Raw genomic sequence first — 21,013 nt, 5'->3', positions numbered from 1 at the left:
TGTCACTCAATACCACTGACATCACTAGGTGTAAACAACATCTCTCCTTTGCTGTGTATGTGACTATGGAGCTGTTTGGTGATGTCGTCTATTACGGCCTTCATAGAAGCAACAGGAGATTGTTGCATCCATCTTGAACCCTCAGAACTACAGTGCTATGATGTCACTCACTTCCACAGGCCTTGCAGAGTGTAAACAACAACAACCCAGCTTTGTTGTGTATGTAACCAAAGGGATTTGTGATGTCACCTAGAACCTTCACAGCAGCGACAGCTTTATGAGGAGCATCAGCACTGCTCTGCCTGAGCAGAACCATCACCGCCATAGGTTGTCAAATAACCCGGATTTAACCCACACAGGTAAGTCCAATGGGGTGCAGGCATGTCCTCTATGCTTACAGCTTCCCGTGGGTGTTGGTTTGATACCGTTTGGGGACAGCCAAGGAGGCATCTGCAGGCAACAAAGGTAGGTGTGTGCTTGTGTGTGTGTTTCCTATGCAGATCCTAAGCCCAGTGTCACATGCAAGTAGGAGGAGTAAGAAGGGTTCCTGGCAAATCCGGGTTATGGATTGCATTTAAAAAGGCCCCGTGGGAGTGCAATGGGCCCCTGTCTTGCTGCTTAGCAATAATGGTATGGGTTTAGGTTCTGCTGTGTGTACTGGTGGTTGACTGCCCCCCAGCCCAGAGTGTGCATGGAAAATTGTCTGGCAGCCTCCCTGACAGCAAGCAGTGATAGTGCCCATGAAGGGGACCTTGTTGGGCCCGCCCCTTTCACGGTTATCGCTTCTCGGCCTTTTGGCTAAGATCAAGTGTAGTATCTGTTCTTATCAGTTTACTATCTGATACGTCCCCTATCTGGGGACCATATATTAAATGGATTTTTGAGAACGGGGGCCGATTTCGAAGCTTGCTTCCGTCGCCCTATGCATTGACCCGATATGGCAGTATCTTCGGGTACAGTGCACCACCCCCTTACAGGGTTAAAAAGAAAGATTCCTACTTTCATTGCTACCTGCTTGCTGGCTAGCCAGCTAGCCAGCCCTGTGGGCCTTGCTGCTGCTGCAGCCAAAAAACAAAAGGTGGTGCTGCTGCTGCTTCTGCTGCTTCTGCTTCTGCTTGTGTCTGGCCCCTGTTGGAGCGTCCAGGCACAGGACTTCTGCTGCTGCTGACTAAATGGCCTCCTTAATTGGATCATTTGAGTAGCCAGCACACCTGTGCAGGTAGGGCATGACATGATAGGCAGCTGCCTTGATAGCGGGTGGGTGCTGAATGTTCCTAATTGACAAAATAAGATTAATGCTTATGAAGAAATATAAAATCTCATCCCTTCCCCAATATCGCGCCACACCCCTACCCCTTAATTCCCTGGTTGAACGTGATGGACATATGTCTTTTTTCGACCGTACTAACTATGTAACTATGTAACATAACATGGGGGGGGGGGGGGGGGTCTCCTGGCTGTTCACACAGGTGTGTCATTGCTGTACATTGGCCATGCATTGCTTCTGTGGTATTGCAAAGGCAAAGACAAATGCTTCCAGCCATCCATTGCACTAATGGATTGGTCATCAGCTGGCTGTCTATGTCCCGCATCAATATAGACCAAAGTACAGAGGGTTAGGCTATGCTATTGTGCACCTACCTGATGCATCAGAAGGTGCGAGGCCCTTGCTAAATTCTGTGCACAGACTTTGAGATCTATGCTTTAGACTGTATCTAAACCTGCTCCAACATGGACTGACATTCTGGCCTACTTTCAGCCGATGCGACTTGTCTGTCGCTGAACAGTCGCTTTTTATGTATTCAGCACCTATGTATAATGTTGTAAAAATGCTCTAGAAGCTAAAGTCGCAGAAATGTCACACATATTTGGCCTGCAACTTTCTGTGCGACAAATTCAGACAGGAAAAATCAGTATAAATCCTTAGAAAATTATCCCCCAGTGTCTCCATCTGCTGGCGGTATTGAATAAGCATTGCTGCACTGATGGGGTATGCATTAGACGAAAAAAAAGAAGAAAAAGAAGAATAATACGCCCAGAAAAGAGGCGAAAAGGAGAAAAACGTAAAAAAACGTGAAAAAAAAGTAAGAGGAAGAGAAGGGAAAAAAAGGTGGAAATGGGTTTAAAAGTGATTTCGGCGGAGAAATATATATATATATATATATATATATATATATATATATATATATATATATGCGCACACACACACATAGATATAAACGTATTCTCCGTTGAGATATTGCAGCCGCTGCTGTGTCCAGGCCCAGGAGCCTTAGCACTGTGCTGTGATGTCACTCAATACCACTGACATCACTAGGTGTAAACAACATCTCTCCTTTGCTGTGTATGTGACTATGGAGCTGTTTGGTGATGTCGTCTATTACGGCCTTCATAGAAGCAACAGGAGATTGTTGCATCCATCTTGAACCCTCAGAACTACAGTGCTATGATGTCACTCACTTCCACAGGCCTTGCAGAGTGTAAACAACAACAACCCAGCTTTGTTGTGTATGTAACCAAAGGGATTTGTGATGTCACCTAGAACCTTCACAGCAGCGACAGCTTTATGAGGAGCATCAGCACTGCTCTGCCTGAGCAGAACCATCACCGCCATAGGTTGTCAAATAACCCGGATTTAACCCACACAGGTAAGTCCAATGGGGTGCAGGCATGTCCTCTATGCTTACAGCTTCCCGTGGGTGTTGGTTTGATACCGTTTGGGGACAGCCAAGGAGGCATCTGCAGGCAACAAAGGTAGGTGTGTGCTTGTGTGTGTGTTTCCTACGCAGATCCTAAGCCCAGTGTCACATGCAAGTAGGAGGAGTAAGAAGGGTTCCTGGCAAATCCGGGTTATGGATTGCATTTAAAAAGGCCCCGTGGGAGTGCAATGGGCCCCTGTCTTGCTGCTTAGCAATAATGGTATGGGTTTAGGTTCTGCTGTGTGTACTGGTGGTTGACTGCCCCCCAGCCCAGAGTGTGCATGGAAAATTGTCTGGCAGCCTCCCTGACAGCAAGCAGTGATAGTGCCCATGAAGGGGACCTTGTTGGGCCCGCCCCTTTCACGGTTATCGCTTCTCGGCCTTTTGGCTAAGATCAAGTGTAGTATCTGTTCTTATCAGTTTAATATCTGATACGTCCCCTATCTGGGGACCATATATTAAATGGATTTTTGAGAACGGGGGCCGATTTCGAAGCTTGCTTCCGTCGCCCTATGCATTGACCCGATATGGCAGTATCTTCGGGTACAGTGCACCACCCCCTTACAGGGTTAAAAAGAAAGATTCCTACTTTCATTGCTACCTGCTTGCTGGCTAGCCAGCTAGCCAGCCCTGTGGGCCTTGCTGCTGCTGCAGCCAAAAAACAAAAGGTGGTGCTGCTGCTGCTTCTGCTGCTTCTGCTTCTGCTTGTGTCTGGCCCCTGTTGGAGCGTCCAGGCACAGGACTTCTGCTGCTGCTGACTAAATGGCCTCCTTAATTGGATCATTTGAGTAGCCAGCACACCTGTGCAGGTAGGGCATGACATGATAGGCAGCTGCCTTGATAGCGGGTGGGTGCTGAATGTTCCTAATTGACAAAATAAGATTAATGCTTATGAAGAAATATAAAATCTCATCCCTTCCCCAATATCGCGCCACACCCCTACCCCTTAATTCCCTGGTTGAACGTGATGGACATATGTCTTTTTTCGACCGTACTAACTATGTAACTATGTAACATAACATGGGGGGGGGGGGGGGGTCTCCTGGCTGTTCACACAGGTGTGTCATTGCTGTACATTGACCATGCATTGCTTCTGTGGTATTGCAAAGGCAAAGACAAATGCTTCCAGCCATCCATTGCACTAATGGATTGGTCATCAGCTGGCTGTCTATGTCCCGCATCAATATAGACCAAAGTACAGAGGGTTAGGCTATGCTATTGTGCACCTACCTGATGCATCAGAAGGTGCGAGGCCCTTGCTAAATTCTGTGCACAGACTTTGAGATCTATGCTTTAGACTGTATCTAAACCTGCTCCAACATGGACTGACATTCTGGCCTACTTTCAGCCGATGCGACTTGTCTGTCGCTGAACAGTCGCTTTTTATGTATTCAGCACCTATGTATAATGTTGTAAAAATGCTCTAGAAGCTAAAGTCGCAGAAATGTCACACATATTTGGCCTGCAACTTTCTGTGCGACAAATTCAGACAGGAAAAATCAGTATAAATCCTTAGAAAATTATCCCCCAGTGTCTCCATCTGCTGGCGGTATTGAATAAGCATTGCTGCACTGATGGGGTATGCATTAGACGAAAAAAAAGAAGAAAAAGAAGAATAATACGCCCAGAAAAGAGGCGAAAAGGAGAAAAACGTAAAAAAACGTGAAAAAAAAGTAAGAGGAAGAGAAGGGAAAAAAAGGTGGAAATGGGTTTAAAAGTGATTTCGGCGGAGAAATATATATATATATATATATATATATATATATATATATATATGCGCACACACACACATAGATATAAACGTATTCTCCGTTGAGATATTGCAGCCGCTGCTGTGTCCAGGCCCAGGAGCCTTAGCACTGTGCTGTGATGTCACTCAATACCACTGACATCACTAGGTGTAAACAACATCTCTCCTTTGCTGTGTATGTGACTATGGAGCTGTTTGGTGATGTCGTCTATTACGGCCTTCATAGAAGCAACAGGAGATTGTTGCATCCATCTTGAACCCTCAGAACTACAGTGCTATGATGTCACTCACTTCCACAGGCCTTGCAGAGTGTAAACAACAACAACCCAGCTTTGTTGTGTATGTAACCAAAGGGATTTGTGATGTCACCTAGAACCTTCACAGCAGCGACAGCTTTATGAGGAGCATCAGCACTGCTCTGCCTGAGCAGAACCATCACCGCCATAGGTTGTCAAATAACCCGGATTTAACCCACACAGGTAAGTCCAATGGGGTGCAGGCATGTCCTCTATGCTTACAGCTTCCCGTGGGTGTTGGTTTGATACCGTTTGGGGACAGCCAAGGAGGCATCTGCAGGCAACAAAGGTAGGTGTGTGCTTGTGTGTGTGTTTCCTATGCAGATCCTAAGCCCAGTGTCACATGCAAGTAGGAGGAGTAAGAAGGGTTCCTGGCAAATCCGGGTTATGGATTGCATTTAAAAAGGCCCCGTGGGAGTGCAATGGGCCCCTGTCTTGCTGCTTAGCAATAATGGTATGGGTTTAGGTTCTGCTGTGTGTACTGGTGGTTGACTGCCCCCCAGCCCAGAGTGTGCATGGAAAATTGTCTGGCAGCCTCCCTGACAGCAAGCAGTGATAGTGCCCATGAAGGGGACCTTGTTGGGCCCGCCCCTTTCACGGTTATCGCTTCTCGGCCTTTTGGCTAAGATCAAGTGTAGTATCTGTTCTTATCAGTTTAATATCTGATACGTCCCCTATCTGGGGACCATATATTAAATGGATTTTTGAGAACGGGGGCCGATTTCGAAGCTTGCTTCCGTCGCCCTATGCATTGACCCGATATGGCAGTATCTTCGGGTACAGTGCACCACCCCCTTACAGGGTTAAAAAGAAAGATTCCTACTTTCATTGCTACCTGCTTGCTGGCTAGCCAGCTAGCCAGCCCTGTGGGCCTTGCTGCTGCTGCAGCCAAAAAACAAAAGGTGGTGCTGCTGCTGCTTCTGCTGCTTCTGCTTCTGCTTGTGTCTGGCCCCTGTTGGAGCGTCCAGGCACAGGACTTCTGCTGCTGCTGACTAAATGGCCTCCTTAATTGGATCATTTGAGTAGCCAGCACACCTGTGCAGGTAGGGCATGACATGATAGGCAGCTGCCTTGATAGCGGGTGGGTGCTGAATGTTCCTAATTGACAAAATAAGATTAATGCTTATGAAGAAATATAAAATCTCATCCCTTCCCCAATATCGCGCCACACCCCTACCCCTTAATTCCCTGGTTGAACGTGATGGACATATGTCTTTTTTCGACCGTACTAACTATGTAACTATGTAACATAACATGGGGGGGGGGGGGGGGGTCTCCTGGCTGTTCACACAGGTGTGTCATTGCTGTACATTGACCATGCATTGCTTCTGTGGTATTGCAAAGGCAAAGACAAATGCTTCCAGCCATCCATTGCACTAATGGATTGGTCATCAGCTGGCTGTCTATGTCCCGCATCAATATAGACCAAAGTACAGAGGGTTAGGCTATGCTATTGTGCACCTACCTGATGCATCAGAAGGTGCGAGGCCCTTGCTAAATTCTGTGCACAGACTTTGAGATCTATGCTTTAGACTGTATCTAAACCTGCTCCAACATGGACTGACATTCTGGCCTACTTTCAGCCGATGCGACTTGTCTGTCGCTGAACAGTCGCTTTTTATGTATTCAGCACCTATGTATAATGTTGTAAAAATGCTCTAGAAGCTAAAGTCGCAGAAATGTCACACATATTTGGCCTGCAACTTTCTGTGCGACAAATTCAGACAGGAAAAATCAGTATAAATCCTTAGAAAATTATCCCCCAGTGTCTCCATCTGCTGGCGGTATTGAATAAGCATTGCTGCACTGATGGGGTATGCATTAGACGAAAAAAAAGAAGAAAAAGAAGAATAATACGCCCAGAAAAGAGGCGAAAAGGAGAAAAACGTAAAAAAACGTGAAAAAAAAGTAAGAGGAAGAGAAGGGAAAAAAAGGTGGAAATGGGTTTAAAAGTGATTTCGGCGGAGAATATATATATATATATATATATATATATATATATATATATATATATGCGCACACACACACATAGATATAAACGTATTCTCCGTTGAGATATTGCAGCCGCTGCTGTGTCCAGGCCCAGGAGCCTTAGCACTGTGCTGTGATGTCACTCAATACCACTGACATCACTAGGTGTAAACAACATCTCTCCTTTGCTGTGTATGTGACTATGGAGCTGTTTGGTGATGTCGTCTATTACGGCCTTCATAGAAGCAACAGGAGATTGTTGCATCCATCTTGAACCCTCAGAACTACAGTGCTATGATGTCACTCACTTCCACAGGCCTTGCAGAGTGTAAACAACAACAACCCAGCTTTGTTGTGTATGTAACCAAAGGGATTTGTGATGTCACCTAGAACCTTCACAGCAGCGACAGCTTTATGAGGAGCATCAGCACTGCTCTGCCTGAGCAGAACCATCACCGCCATAGGTTGTCAAATAACCCGGATTTAACCCACACAGGTAAGTCCAATGGGGTGCAGGCATGTCCTCTATGCTTACAGCTTCCCGTGGGTGTTGGTTTGATACCGTTTGGGGACAGCCAAGGAGGCATCTGCAGGCAAGGTAGGTGTGTGCTTGTGTGTGTGTTTCCTATGCAGATCCTAAGCCCAGTGTCACATGCAAGTAGGAGGAGTAAGAAGGGTTCCTGGCAAATCCGGGTTATGGATTGCATTTAAAAAGGCCCCGTGGGAGTGCAATGGGCCCCTGTCTTGCTGCTTAGCAATAATGGTATGGGTTTAGGTTCTGCTGTGTGTACTGGTGGTTGACTGCCCCCCAGCCCAGAGTGTGCATGGAAAATTGTCTGGCAGCCTCCCTGACAGCAAGCAGTGATAGTGCCCATGAAGGGGACCTTGTTGGGCCCGCCCCTTTCACGGTTATCGCTTCTCGGCCTTTTGGCTAAGATCAAGTGTAGTATCTGTTCTTATCAGTTTAATATCTGATACGTCCCCTATCTGGGGACCATATATTAAATGGATTTTTGAGAACGGGGGCCGATTTCGAAGCTTGCTTCCGTCGCCCTATGCATTGACCCGATATGGCAGTATCTTCGGGTACAGTGCACCACCCCCTTACAGGGTTAAAAAGAAAGATTCCTACTTTCATTGCTACCTGCTTGCTGGCTAGCCAGCTAGCCAGCCCTGTGGGCCTTGCTGCTGCTGCAGCCAAAAAACAAAAGGTGGTGCTGCTGCTGCTTCTGCTGCTTCTGCTTCTGCTTGTGTCTGGCCCCTGTTGGAGCGTCCAGGCACAGGACTTCTGCTGCTGCTGACTAAATGGCCTCCTTAATTGGATCATTTGAGTAGCCAGCACACCTGTGCAGGTAGGGCATGACATGATAGGCAGCTGCCTTGATAGCGGGTGGGTGCTGAATGTTCCTAATTGACAAAATAAGATTAATGCTTATGAAGAAATATAAAATCTCATCCCTTCCCCAATATCGCGCCACACCCCTACCCCTTAATTCCCTGGTTGAACGTGATGGACATATGTCTTTTTTCGACCGTACTAACTATGTAACTATGTAACATAACATGGGGGGGGGGGGGGGGGGTCTCCTGGCTGTTCACACAGGTGTGTCATTGCTGTACATTGACCATGCATTGCTTCTGTGGTATTGCAAAGGCAAAGACAAATGCTTCCAGCCATCCATTGCACTAATGGATTGGTCATCAGCTGGCTGTCTATGTCCCGCATCAATATAGACCAAAGTACAGAGGGTTAGGCTATGCTATTGTGCACCTACCTGATGCATCAGAAGGTGCGAGGCCCTTGCTAAATTCTGTGCACAGACTTTGAGATCTATGCTTTAGACTGTATCTAAACCTGCTCCAACATGGACTGACATTCTGGCCTACTTTCAGCCGATGCGACTTGTCTGTCGCTGAACAGTCGCTTTTTATGTATTCAGCACCTATGTATAATGTTGTAAAAATGCTCTAGAAGCTAAAGTCGCAGAAATGTCACACATATTTGGCCTGCAACTTTCTGTGCGACAAATTCAGACAGGAAAAATCAGTATAAATCCTTAGAAAATTATCCCCCAGTGTCTCCATCTGCTGGCGGTATTGAATAAGCATTGCTGCACTGATGGGGTATGCATTAGACGAAAAAAAAGAAGAAAAAGAAGAATAATACGCCCAGAAAAGAGGCGAAAAGGAGAAAAACGTAAAAAAACGTGAAAAAAAAGTAAGAGGAAGAGAAGGGAAAAAAAGGTGGAAATGGGTTTAAAAGTGATTTCGGCGGAGAAATATATATATATATATATATATATATATATATATATATATATATATATATGCGCACACACACACATAGATATAAACGTATTCTCCGTTGAGATATTGCAGCCGCTGCTGTGTCCAGGCCCAGGAGCCTTAGCACTGTGCTGTGATGTCACTCAATACCACTGACATCACTAGGTGTAAACAACATCTCTCCTTTGCTGTGTATGTGACTATGGAGCTGTTTGGTGATGTCGTCTATTACGGCCTTCATAGAAGCAACAGGAGATTGTTGCATCCATCTTGAACCCTCAGAACTACAGTGCTATGATGTCACTCACTTCCACAGGCCTTGCAGAGTGTAAACAACAACAACCCAGCTTTGTTGTGTATGTAACCAAAGGGATTTGTGATGTCACCTAGAACCTTCACAGCAGCGACAGCTTTATGAGGAGCATCAGCATTGCTCTGCCTGAGCAGAACCATCACCGCCATAGGTTGTCAAATAACCCGGATTTAACCCACACAGGTAAGTCCAATGGGGTGCAGGCATGTCCTCTATGCTTACAGCTTCCCGTGGGTGTTGGTTTGATACCGTTTGGGGACAGCCAAGGAGGCATCTGCAGGCAACAAAGGTAGGTGTGTGCTTGTGTGTGTGTTTCCTATGCAGATCCTAAGCCCAGTGTCACATGCAAGTAGGAGGAGTAAGAAGGGTTCCTGGCAAATCCGGGTTATGGATTGCATTTAAAAAGGCCCCGTGGGAGTGCAATGGGCCCCTGTCTTGCTGCTTAGCAATAATGGTATGGGTTTAGGTTCTGCTGTGTGTACTGGTGGTTGACTGCCCCCCAGCCCAGAGTGTGCATGGAAAATTGTCTGGCAGCCTCCCTGACAGCAAGCAGTGATAGTGCCCATGAAGGGGACCTTGTTGGGCCCGCCCCTTTCACGGTTATCGCTTCTCGGCCTTTTGGCTAGATCAAGTGTCTGGTCAGGAGGATCCTGGGAGTTTGTCCTACCTTTTCCAAGGGGGGCTGCTACGAGGAACCGAAAAGGCGATCGACAAGATGGGTGTTCGCATCCGTTACCTTACATCCGGTGAAACGCGGATTCGTTTTTCCTTTCGCTTTGATGTTGATGAAGACAAGCAAGAACTCGTCCAACTTTCTTATTTTGTGAAAGAAACTCTCTACAAGCTTCTTGGGGTGAAGAAAGAGAACATCGTCTGTCTCAGAGATCCTCGGAAGGGCAGCTTCATCCTAACTCTGGACTCTGCTTATGCATGCCAGAATCTTTTTGAGAAGCTGAAAAGCAATCAAGACCTTGCTGAGCTTGATGGGATCACGGTCACAGTGTTGTATACTGGAGGCGATATTCCTCTAGTTGTGTGTATGCACAATCCCTTTGTGACTGTGTCCCATATTGAGCTCTTTTTGGGGAAATACTGCAGTTCTGTTAAGTATTCCCATAAGGTGATGAATTCAGAAGACCTATGGACGGGGAAACATAAGTTTTTTGTGAAAATGAAGGAGGATGCTACTGGCATTGGAGGGTTGTGTCATCCACCCTCCAACTTTTCTATCGGTCGGGATAAGGGCTATTTGTTTTATCCCGAGATGCCTACTTTTTGTAGGAAATGTAAGAAATTCGGACATACTATGGAAGTTTGCACGGACACTACAGTTCGCTGTGGTCGGTGCAATCAAGAAGGCCATGTTTCTAAGGACTGTGCTAAAATCGTCTGCAACATTTGTGGTGAAGAAGGCCATGCCTTTAAAGATTGCAGTCTCCGTTCCAGTGTAGCTAGATCGTGGGCTGACCGTGTAGCGGGGAGAGTGGGTGTAGTGCAAGCTGAAGTACCACCTGCGAAAGCACCCCAGCGGTCTGAGGCGCCTTCAGAAAAGCCGGCTGTAACTTCTCATGTCGTGGCGGAGCTTATGGACCTTTCTGCTGTGCCTGAGACAGAGGGGAGACCTTCTGTGGAGGGTTCTGGTGGTGGAGGGTCACTAGTGAGCAGTGAAGCCATGGAGGTTGGCGTGAAGGAGATCAAGCGGAAGAAGGAACTTGGAGATGAGCCACAACTTGGCATTAAACGGCCTGTCAAAAAAAGCTCAGACGAATGTGAGGACAGTCAACATGCATGGAGGCCTTCTATAAGATCAGCGTCCGATCCAAAAAATATCAAAGAGTTCGAAAGCCCGGAGTCACCTGTGGGTTTCATATCGGACTCAAACTCCAGTAGCGAATAGCTTCCTTAAAGTGCTCCTCTCTTAATGTGAGAGGTCTAAAGAGCCCTACGAGAAGGGCTGCTTTGTTTAGTTTTTTAGAGACCTTGGACTGTTCTCTGTTCTTTTTACAAGAATGTGGAATTGAACATAGTCCAAATTATGAGGACCTTTGTCGTAGCTGGACTTTGGGACCATCGGTCTGGTCGGGTGACAATCTGAACAGATCTTCAGGTGTTGGGATCTTGTTTAGAGGTTCAGATGTACAAGTTTTGTCCTTCTTAGAAATTATACCTGGTAGAGCGCTATTAGTTAATATTAAGTACAATGGCTCAGAGATTAAGCTTTTTAACATCTATGCTTCTCCTGAAAAAAATGAGAGAGCCGACTTGATTAATGATATTCAGGCTTTTATCCCAGGTTCAACACCTATTTTAATGGCTGGAGATTTTAATTGTTGTATGAGTGGTGATCATCGTGAGAGTGGAAGTGTGCATGTCAGAGTGGATAAAACAGAGAAACAGATTAAGAGTATGACTGAGGATTTTAACTTTACCGATGTCTGGAGGAGAAAATACCCAGACGACCCTGGTTACACATGGGAAAATAATGTCTGCAAATCCAGGATTGATTTTATTTTTTTATCGGAAAGTTTTAATCTAGTTGAGGTTTCTCTTTTATCGAATATTTTCTCTGATCATAAGTTATTACATGCACATGTCACTTTACCTGGCCTAGAGAAAGGCAGAGGCGTTTGGAAGCTCAACACTACTTTATTAGAGGACATGAAAACAAAAAATGATTTTATTGCTGCTTATAACAAATGGAGATTGCGTCAATCCCAATATAAAAATATTTTGGATTGGTGGGAGGATGTTAAAAAGTGGACTAAACTGTTTTTTATCCGTGTGGGCATCCAAAAGGCTAAGGAGAAAAAGTTATGGTTTAAAATGTTAAACACTAAAATCCAAACATATTATAAACTAAAGCAAGCCGGGCTTGAGATGGATGATGTTATTGCTCAGACAAAGAATGAAATAAAAAATGCCATTAGTCAAAAAGGAAAAGAAATGATTTTTAACAGCAAGGTGCAATGTCTGGAGAATGATGAAAAGTGTTCGAGATTCTTTTTTAAGAAGGTGGTGGGAAAGAAAGAAATGATATCTGTAATAGAAGGGAAGATAACTAATGAAGAGATGTTGCGAGAAGCACAAGTATTTTATCAGGAGCTTTTTAATAAAAAAGATATTGATATTTCCTTTACTAATGATGTTTTAGATACCTTGGATTCAAAACTTGACAAAACTGACCAAGAGAGCCTTTGTGATGAAATCTTTTTACCTGAACTTTTAAGCACTTTTAAGAGTTTTTTAAATGGTAAAACACCTGGTTCGGATGGGTTGCCAGTTGAATTTTATCTGTGTTTTTGGTCCATTTTAAAAGATGATCTTTTAGGTATTTTTAACTGTGCTTTTAAATCTGAGATTTTACCTGCGTCCTGGAGAGATGGTGTTGTTACTCTGATTTTTAAAAAAGGAGACATCCCTAAATTAGAAAATTGGAGGCCTATTACCCTGCTAAATACAGACTATAAGGTTTTAGCAAAAATTTTAGCAAATAGGCTCAAGCAGGTAATTTCTAAGGTTATACACAGTGACCAAGTATGCGGAGTACCTGGAAGGAAAATAAGTGATCATCTAAACCTTGTAAAAGATGTTTTATGGTATCAGAAACAATGTGATCAGAAATTGGCAATTTTATCCTTGGATTTTCAAAAGGCTTATGACCGTGTTTCTCATGATTTTTTATGGTTGGTTTTAAAGAAAATGAATTTTCCTGATTTTATTGTTGGAAAAATTGCACTTTTATATAAAAACTGTTTTAGTCGTATTTTAATTAACGGTTTTTTATCCCAAGAGGTATGTTTACAGTCTGGGGTGAAACAGGGGTGCCCCCTATCACCCATTCTTTTCATATGTGCAATAGAACCTCTGTTGAATGTTTTGAGAAAAGATAAGCTCATTAGAGGAGTGCCAATCCCTGGAAGTGGAGGACAGAGCGTAAAGACGATAGCATACATGGATGATGTTAATATTCTATGTCCAGATGAACCATCCCTGAAACGTGCTATCAGACAGACAGAATTTTTTTGTGAGGGCTCTGGCTTCAAATTAAATAAAAATAAATGTGATTGCTTTGCAATAGGGAATTGGGGCAATACGGAGGTGAATGTGCAATATGATAAAATCAAAATCTTGGGTGTCATCTTTGACAATGAAAATAATGGAGAGGAAAGCTGGTCCATCGTCAAAGAGAAAGTGCAAAAGAAAATAAGTTTTTGGAAAATGAGGAAATTAACAATAGAAGGAAAAGTACTGATAATGAAAGCTTTGTTGCTACCTATCATGCTATATTTAAGCTTGGTTTTCCCACCGAGTGAACGCACCTTAAAGTTTTTAAACAAGATTTGCTTTCATTTTTTATGGGGGTCTAAAATGGATAAACTCAGGAGAGATGTAATGATGAAGACAAAGAAATTGGGGGGTAAGGATGTGCCTGATTTAAAAAGGTTTTTATATATTCACTTTTTTTCTATGTGTTTTAATGGCTTGCAAAGAAACTGTTATTGGTCTTATTTTTTAAAATATGCTGCAGGTCACATTTTTAGAAAAAGAAAGTGGATAACCTTACCTTTAACGTCCCCAATCTTATTTATTCCCCCAGCGCACTATGTGGTTTTAGAAAAGATTATTCGTATTTATGGCATTGCTAATTTTAGTCAAGAAATTTGTAGTAATGCACGAAAATTAGTTCCTGAAATCAGGAAGATAGAACAGATTTGCTTAATATCTAATTATTCCACTGAGAAATCTCTAAGAGTTTGGAGGATGGTGAATATGGGATTCTTATCTAATGACTTAAAAGATCTGGCCTGGCAGATAGCACATCAATGTTTGCCTACCAGAGAATTCCAACACAGAAGAGGATTGTGTCGTAGTGCAAAGTGCCCGAGAATGGGGTGTCCTAGTGAGGAAACAGTTTTACACCTTTTTTGGAACTGTTTTTACGCCCAAGAGATATGGCATTTGATAGGACCCTTACTAAAATTCATTTCTGATCTTAATTTTTTAAATCATGAAGTTATTTTATATGGATTTTATAATGTTTTATCTGTGGAAAAGTCTCGGGTTTTGTGGATTAGTATAAATTGTATTAAAATTGCACTATGGAAGACGAGGAATATTCTTCTTTTTAAAAGAGACACTATTACCTCTAAAGATTGTGTTCGCCTAGCTCTTAGTGAGATGTATGTTTTCTATTTATTGGATAAAAAAAGATTAGGTCACAAAGTGGCTAAAAGTCTTTGGAATCTACATCTGTGGAATATGCTTTTAGCAGACTAAGTATAATCTGGACTGCGTAAGGTCTTTTAGTCTAAGAATATTATATCTAAAAGTAAAAAAATCTGTTCTTATCAGTTTAATATCTGATACGTCCCCTATCTGGGGACCATATATTAAATGGATTTTTGAGAACGGGGGCCGATTTCGAAGCTTGCTTCCGTCGCCCTATGCATTGACCCGATATGGCAGTATCTTCGGGTACAGTGCACCACCCCCTTACAGGGTTAAAAAGAAAGATTCCTACTTTCATTGCTACCTGCTTGCTGGCTAGCCAGCTAGCCAGCCCTGTGGGCCTTGCTGCTGCTGCAGCCAAAAAACAAAAGGTGGTGCTGCTGCTGCTTCTGCTGCTTCTGCTTCTGCTTGTGTCTGGCCCCTGTTGGAGCGTCCAGGCACAGGACTTCTGCTGCTGCTGACTAAATGGCCTCCTTAATTGGATCATTTGAGTAGCCAGCACACCTGTGCAGGTAGGGCATGACATGATAGGCAGCTGCCTTGATAGCGGGTGGGTGCTGAATGTTCCTAATTGACAAAATAAGATTAATGCTTATGAAGAAATATAAAATCTCATCCCTTCCCCAATATCGCGCCACACCCCTACCCCTTAATTCCCTGGTTGAACGTGATGGACATATGTCTTTTTTCGACCGTACTAACTATGTAACTATGTAACATAACATGGGGGGGTCTCCTGGCTGTTCACACAGGTGTGTCATTGCTGTACATTGACCATGCATTGCTTCTGTGGTATTGCAAAGGCAAAGACAAATGCTTCCAGCCATCCATTGCACTAATGGATTGGTCATCAGCTGGCTGTCTATGTCCCGCATCAATATAGACCAAAGTACAGAGGGTTAGGCTATGCTATTGTGCACCTACCTGATGCATCAGAAGGTGCGAGGCCCTTGCTAAATTCTGTGCACAGACTTTGAGATCTATGCTTTAGACTGTATCTAAACCTGCTCCAACATGGACTGACATTCTGGCCTACTTTCAGCCGATGCGACTTGTCTGTCGCTGAACAGTCGCTTTTTATGTATTCAGCACCTATGTATAATGTTGTAAAAATGCTCTAGAAGCTAAAGTCGCAGAAATGTCACACATATTTGGCCTGCAACTTTCTGTGCGACAAATTCAGACAGGAAAAATCAGTATAAATCCTTAGAAAATTATCCCCCAGTGTCTCCATCTGCTGGCGGTATTGAATAAGCATTGCTGCACTGATGGGGTATGCATTAGACGAAAAAAAAGAAGAAAAAGAAGAATAATACGCCCAGAAAAGAGGCGAAAAGGAGAAAAACGTAAAAAAACGTGAAAAAAAAGTAAGAGGAAGAGAAGGGAAAAAAAGGTGGAAATGGGTTTAAAAGTGATTTCGGCGGAGAATATATATATATATATATATATATATATATATATATATATATATATATGCGCACACACACACATAGATATAAACGTATTCTCCGTTGAGATATTGCAGCCGCTGCTGTGTCCAGGCCCAGGAGCCTTAGCACTGTGCTGTGATGTCACTCAATACCACTGACATCACTAGGTGTAAACAACATCTCTCCTTTGCTGTGTATGTGACTATGGAGCTGTTTGGTGATGTCGTCTATTACGGCCTTCATAGAAGCAACAGGAGATTGTTGCATCCATCTTGAACCCTCAGAACTACAGTGCTATGATGTCACTCACTTCCACAGGCCTTGCAGAGTGTAAACAACAACAACCCAGCTTTGTTGTGTATGTAACCAAAGGGATTTGTGATGTCACCTAGAACCTTCACAGCAGCGACAGCTTTATGAGGAGCATCAGCACTGCTCTGCCTGAGCAGAACCATCACCGCCATAGGTTGTCAAATAACCCGGATTTAACCCACACAGGTAAGTCCAATGGGGTGCAGGCATGTCCTCTATGCTTACAGCTTCCCGTGGGTGTTGGTTTGATACCGTTTGGGGACAGCCAAGGAGGCATCTGCAGGCAACAAAGGTAGGTGTGTGCTTGTGTGTGTGTTTCCTATGCAGATCCTAAGCCCAGTGTCACATGCAAGTAGGAGGAGTAAGAAGGGTTCCTGGCAAATCCGGGTTATGGATTGCATTTAAAAAGGCCCCGTGGGAGTGCAATGGGCCCCTGTCTTGCTGCTTAGCAATAATGGTATGGGTTTAGGTTCTGCTGTGTGTACTGGTGGTTGACTGCCCCCCAGCCCAGAGTGTGCATGGAAAATTGTCTGGCAGCCTCCCTGACAGCAAGCAGTGATAGTGCCCATGAAGGGGACCTTGTTGGGCCCGCCCCTTTCACGGTTATCGCTTCTCGGCCTTTTGGCTAAGATCAAGTGTAGTATCTGTTCTTATCAGTTTAATATCTGATACGTCCCCTATCTGGGGACCATATATTAAATGGATTTTTGAGAACGGGGGCCGATTTCGAAGCTTGCTTCCGTCGCCCTATGCATTGACCCGATATGGCAGTATCTTCGGGTACAGTGCACCACCCCCTTACAGGGTTAAAAAGAAAGATTCCTACTTTCATTGCTACCTGCTTGCTGGCTAGCCAGCTAGCCAGCCCTGTGGGCCTTGCTGCTGCTGCAGCCAAAAAACAAAAGGTGGTGCTGCTGCTGCTTCTGCTGCTTCTGCTTCTGCTTGTGTCTGGCCCCTGTTGGAGCGTCCAGGCACAGGACTTCTGCTGCTGCTGACTAAATGGCCTCCTTAATTGGATCATTTGAGTAGCCAGCACACCTGTGCAGGTAGGGCATGACATGATAGGCAGCTGCCTTGATAGCGGGTGGGTGCTGAATGTTCCTAATTGACAAAATAAGATTAATGCTTATGAAGAAATATAAAATCTCATCCCTTCCCCAATATCGCGCCACACCCCTACCCCTTAATTCCCTGGTTGAACGTGATGGACATATGTCTTTTTTCGACCGTACTAACTATGTAACTATGTAACATAACATGGGGGGGGGGGGGGGGTCTCCTGGCTGTTCACACAGGTGTGTCATTGCTGTACATTGACCATGCATTGCTTCTGTGGTATTGCAAAGGCAAAGACAAATGCTTCCAGCCATCCATTGCACTAATGGATTGGTCATCAGCTGGCTGTCTATGTCCCGCATCAATATAGACCAAAGTACAGAGGGTTAGGCTATGCTATTGTGCACCTACCTGATGCATCAGAAGGTGCGAGGCCCTTGCTAAATTCTGTGCACAGACTTTGAGATCTATGCTTTAGACTGTATCTAAACCTGCTCCAACATGGACTGACATTCTGGCCTACTTTCAGCCGATGCGACTTGTCTGTCGCTGAACAGTCGCTTTTTATGTATTCAGCACCTATGTATAATGTTGTAAAAATGCTCTAGAAGCTAAAGTCGCAGAAATGTCACACATATTTGGCCTGCAACTTTCTGTGCGACAAATTCAGACAGGAAAAATCAGTATAAATCCTTAGAAAATTATCCCCCAGTGTCTCCATCTGCTGGCGGTATTGAATAAGCATTGCTGCACTGATGGGGTATGCATTAGACGAAAAAAAAGAAGAAAAAGAAGAATAATACGCCCAGAAAAGAGGCGAAAAGGAGAAAAACGTAAAAAAACGTGAAAAAAAAGTAAGAGGAAGAGAAGGGAAAAAAAGGTGGAAATGGGTTTAAAAGTGATTTCGGCGGAGAAATATATATATATATATATATATATATATATATATATATATATATATGCGCACACACACATATAGATATAAACGTATTCTCCGTTGAGATATTGCAGCCGCTGCTGTGTCCAGGCCCAGGAGCCTTAGCACTGTGCTGTGATGTCACTCAATACCACTGACATCACTAGGTGTAAACAACATCTCTCCTTTGCTGTGTATGTGACTATGGAGCTGTTTGGTGATGTCGTCTATTACGGCCTTCATAGAAGCAACAGGAGATTGTTGCATCCATCTTGAACCCTCAGAACTACAGTGCTATGATGTCACTCACTTCCACAGGCCTTGCAGAGTGTAAACAACAACAACCCAGCTTTGTTGTGTATGTAACCAAAGGGATTTGTGATGTCACCTAGAACCTTCACAGCAGCGACAGCTTTATGAGGAGCATCAGCACTGCTCTGCCTGAGCAGAACCATCACCGCCATAGGTTGTCAAATAACCCGGATTTAACCCACACAGGTAAGTCCAATGGGGTGCAGGCATGTCCTCTATGCTTACAGCTTCCCGTGGGTGTTGGTTTGATACCGTTTGGGGACAGCCAAGGAGGCATCTGCAGGCAACAAAGGTAGGTGTGTGCTTGTGTGTGTGTTTCCTATGCAGATCCTAAGCCCAGTGTCACATGCAAGTAGGAGGAGTAAGAAGGGTTCCTGGCAAATCCGGGTTATGGATTGCATTTAAAAAGGCCCCGTGGGAGTGCAATGGGCCCCTGTCTTGCTGCTTAGCAATAATGGTATGGGTTTAGGTTCTGCTGTGTGTACTGGTGGTTGACTGCCCCCCAGCCCAGAGTGTGCATGGAAAATTGTCTGGCAGCCTCCCTGACAGCAAGCAGTGATAGTGCCCATGAAGGGGACCTTGTTGGGCCCGCCCCTTTCACGGTTATCGCTTCTCGGCCTTTTGGCTAAGATCAAGTGTAGTATCTGTTCTTATCAGTTTAATATCTGATACGTCCCCTATCTGGGGACCATATATTAAATGGATTTTTGAGAACGGGGGCCGATTTCGAAGCTTGCTTCCGTCGCCCTATGCATTGACCCGATATGGCAGTATCTTCGGGTACAGTGCACCACCCCCTTACAGGGTTAAAAAGAAAGATTCCTACTTTCATTGCTACCTGCTTGCTGGCTAGCCAGCTAGCCAGCCCTGTGGGCCTTGCTGCTGCTGCAGCCAAAAAACAAAAGGTGGTGCTGCTGCTGCTTCTGCTGCTTCTGCTTCTGCTTGTGTCTGGCCCCTGTTGGAGCGTCCAGGCACAGGACTTCTGCTGCTGCTGACTAAATGGCCTCCTTAATTGGATCATTTGAGTAGCCAGCACACCTGTGCAGGTAGGGCATGACATGATAGGCAGCTGCCTTGATAGCGGGTGGGTGCTGAATGTTCCTAATTGACAAAATAAGATTAATGCTTATGAAGAAATATAAAATCTCATCCCTTCCCCAATATCGCGCCACACCCCTACCCCTTAATTCCCTGGTTGAACGTGATGGACATATGTCTTTTTTCGACCGTACTAACTATGTAACTATGTAACATAACATGGGGGGGGGGGGGGGGGGTCTCCTGGCTGTTCACACAGGTGTGTCATTGCTGTACATTGACCATGCATTGCTTCTGTGGTATTGCAAAGGCAAAGACAAATGCTTCCAGCCATCCATTGCACTAATGGATTGGTCATCAGCTGGCTGTCTATGTCCCGCATCAATATAGACCAAAGTACAGAGGGTTAGGCTATGCTATTGTGCACCTACCTGATGCATCAGAAGGTGCGAGGCCCTTGCTAAATTCTGTGCACAGACTTTGAGATCTATGCTTTAGACTGTATCTAAACCTGCTCCAACATGGACTGACATTCTGGCCTACTTTCAGCCGATGCGACTTGTCTGTCGCTGAACAGTCGCTTTTTATGTATTCAGCACCTATGTATAATGTTGTAAAAATGCTCTAGAAGCTAAAGTCGCAGAAATGTCACACATATTTGGCCTGCAACTTTCTGTGCGACAAATTCAGACAGGAAAAATCAGTATAAATCCTTAGAAAATTATCCCCCAGTGTCTCCATCTGCTGGCGGTATTGAATAAGCATTGCTGCACTGATGGGGTATGCATTAGACGAAAAAAAAGAAGAAAAAGAAGAATAATACGCCCAGAAAAGAGGCGAAAAGGAGAAAAACTTAAAAAAACGTGAAAAAAAAGTAAGAGGAAGAGAAGGGAAAAAAAGGTGGAAATGGGTTTAAAAGTGATTTCGGCGGAGAAATATATATATATATATATATATATATATATATATATATATATATATATATATGCGCACACACACATATAGATATAAACGTATTCTCCGTTGAGATATTGCAGCCGCTGCTGTGTCCAGGCCCAGGAGCCTTAGCACTGTGCTGTGATGTCACTCAATACCACTGACATCACTAGGTGTAAACAACATCTCTCCTTTGCTGTGTATGTGACTATGGAGCTGTTTGGTGATGTCGTCTATTACGGCCTTCATAGAAGCAACAGGAGATTGTTGCATCCATCTTGAACCCTCAGAACTACAGTGCTATGATGTCACTCACTTCCACAGGCCTTGCAGAGTGTAAACAACAACAACCCAGCTTTGTTGTGTATGTAACCAAAGGGATTTGTGATGTCACCTAGAACCTTCACAGCAGCGACAGCTTTATGAGGAGCATCAGCACTGCTCTGCCTGAGCAGAACCATCACCGCCA

General features: G+C 44.4%; 6 non-coding genes and 1 pseudogene across 6 annotated transcripts; all 7 read left to right on the top strand.

The window, feature by feature from the left end:
* The first annotated feature begins 778 nt into the window (after window positions 1-778).
* Window positions 779-969, top strand: LOC130334367 (U2 spliceosomal RNA). The gene has a single exon (XR_008876188.1). It is a non-coding gene; the product is annotated as a U2 spliceosomal RNA (small nuclear RNA).
* Window positions 970-3,067: 2,098 nt separating this feature from the next.
* LOC130334387 (U2 spliceosomal RNA) lies at window positions 3,068-3,258 on the top strand. The gene has a single exon (XR_008876201.1). It is a non-coding gene; the product is annotated as a U2 spliceosomal RNA (small nuclear RNA).
* A 2,089-nt stretch (window positions 3,259-5,347) lies between these two features.
* Window positions 5,348-5,538, top strand: LOC130334386 (U2 spliceosomal RNA). The gene has a single exon (XR_008876200.1). It is a non-coding gene; the product is annotated as a U2 spliceosomal RNA (small nuclear RNA).
* A 2,089-nt stretch (window positions 5,539-7,627) lies between these two features.
* On the top strand, window positions 7,628-7,818 carry LOC130334385 (U2 spliceosomal RNA). The gene has a single exon (XR_008876199.1). It is a non-coding gene; the product is annotated as a U2 spliceosomal RNA (small nuclear RNA).
* Window positions 7,819-14,629: 6,811 nt separating this feature from the next.
* LOC130334374 (U2 spliceosomal RNA) lies at window positions 14,630-14,806 on the top strand (annotated as a pseudogene).
* A 2,085-nt stretch (window positions 14,807-16,891) lies between these two features.
* LOC130334373 (U2 spliceosomal RNA) lies at window positions 16,892-17,082 on the top strand. The gene has a single exon (XR_008876193.1). It is a non-coding gene; the product is annotated as a U2 spliceosomal RNA (small nuclear RNA).
* A 2,093-nt stretch (window positions 17,083-19,175) lies between these two features.
* On the top strand, window positions 19,176-19,366 carry LOC130334361 (U2 spliceosomal RNA). The gene has a single exon (XR_008876182.1). It is a non-coding gene; the product is annotated as a U2 spliceosomal RNA (small nuclear RNA).
* The last annotated feature ends 1,647 nt before the right edge of the window (window positions 19,367-21,013 follow it).

Source organism: Hyla sarda, unplaced genomic scaffold (genome assembly GCF_029499605.1).
Source record: "Hyla sarda isolate aHylSar1 unplaced genomic scaffold, aHylSar1.hap1 scaffold_432, whole genome shotgun sequence".
Lineage (NCBI taxonomy): Eukaryota > Metazoa > Chordata > Amphibia > Anura > Hylidae > Hyla > Hyla sarda.
The sequence above is the reverse complement of the archived record's forward strand: the minus strand, read 5'-3'. Positions and strand labels throughout refer to the sequence as shown.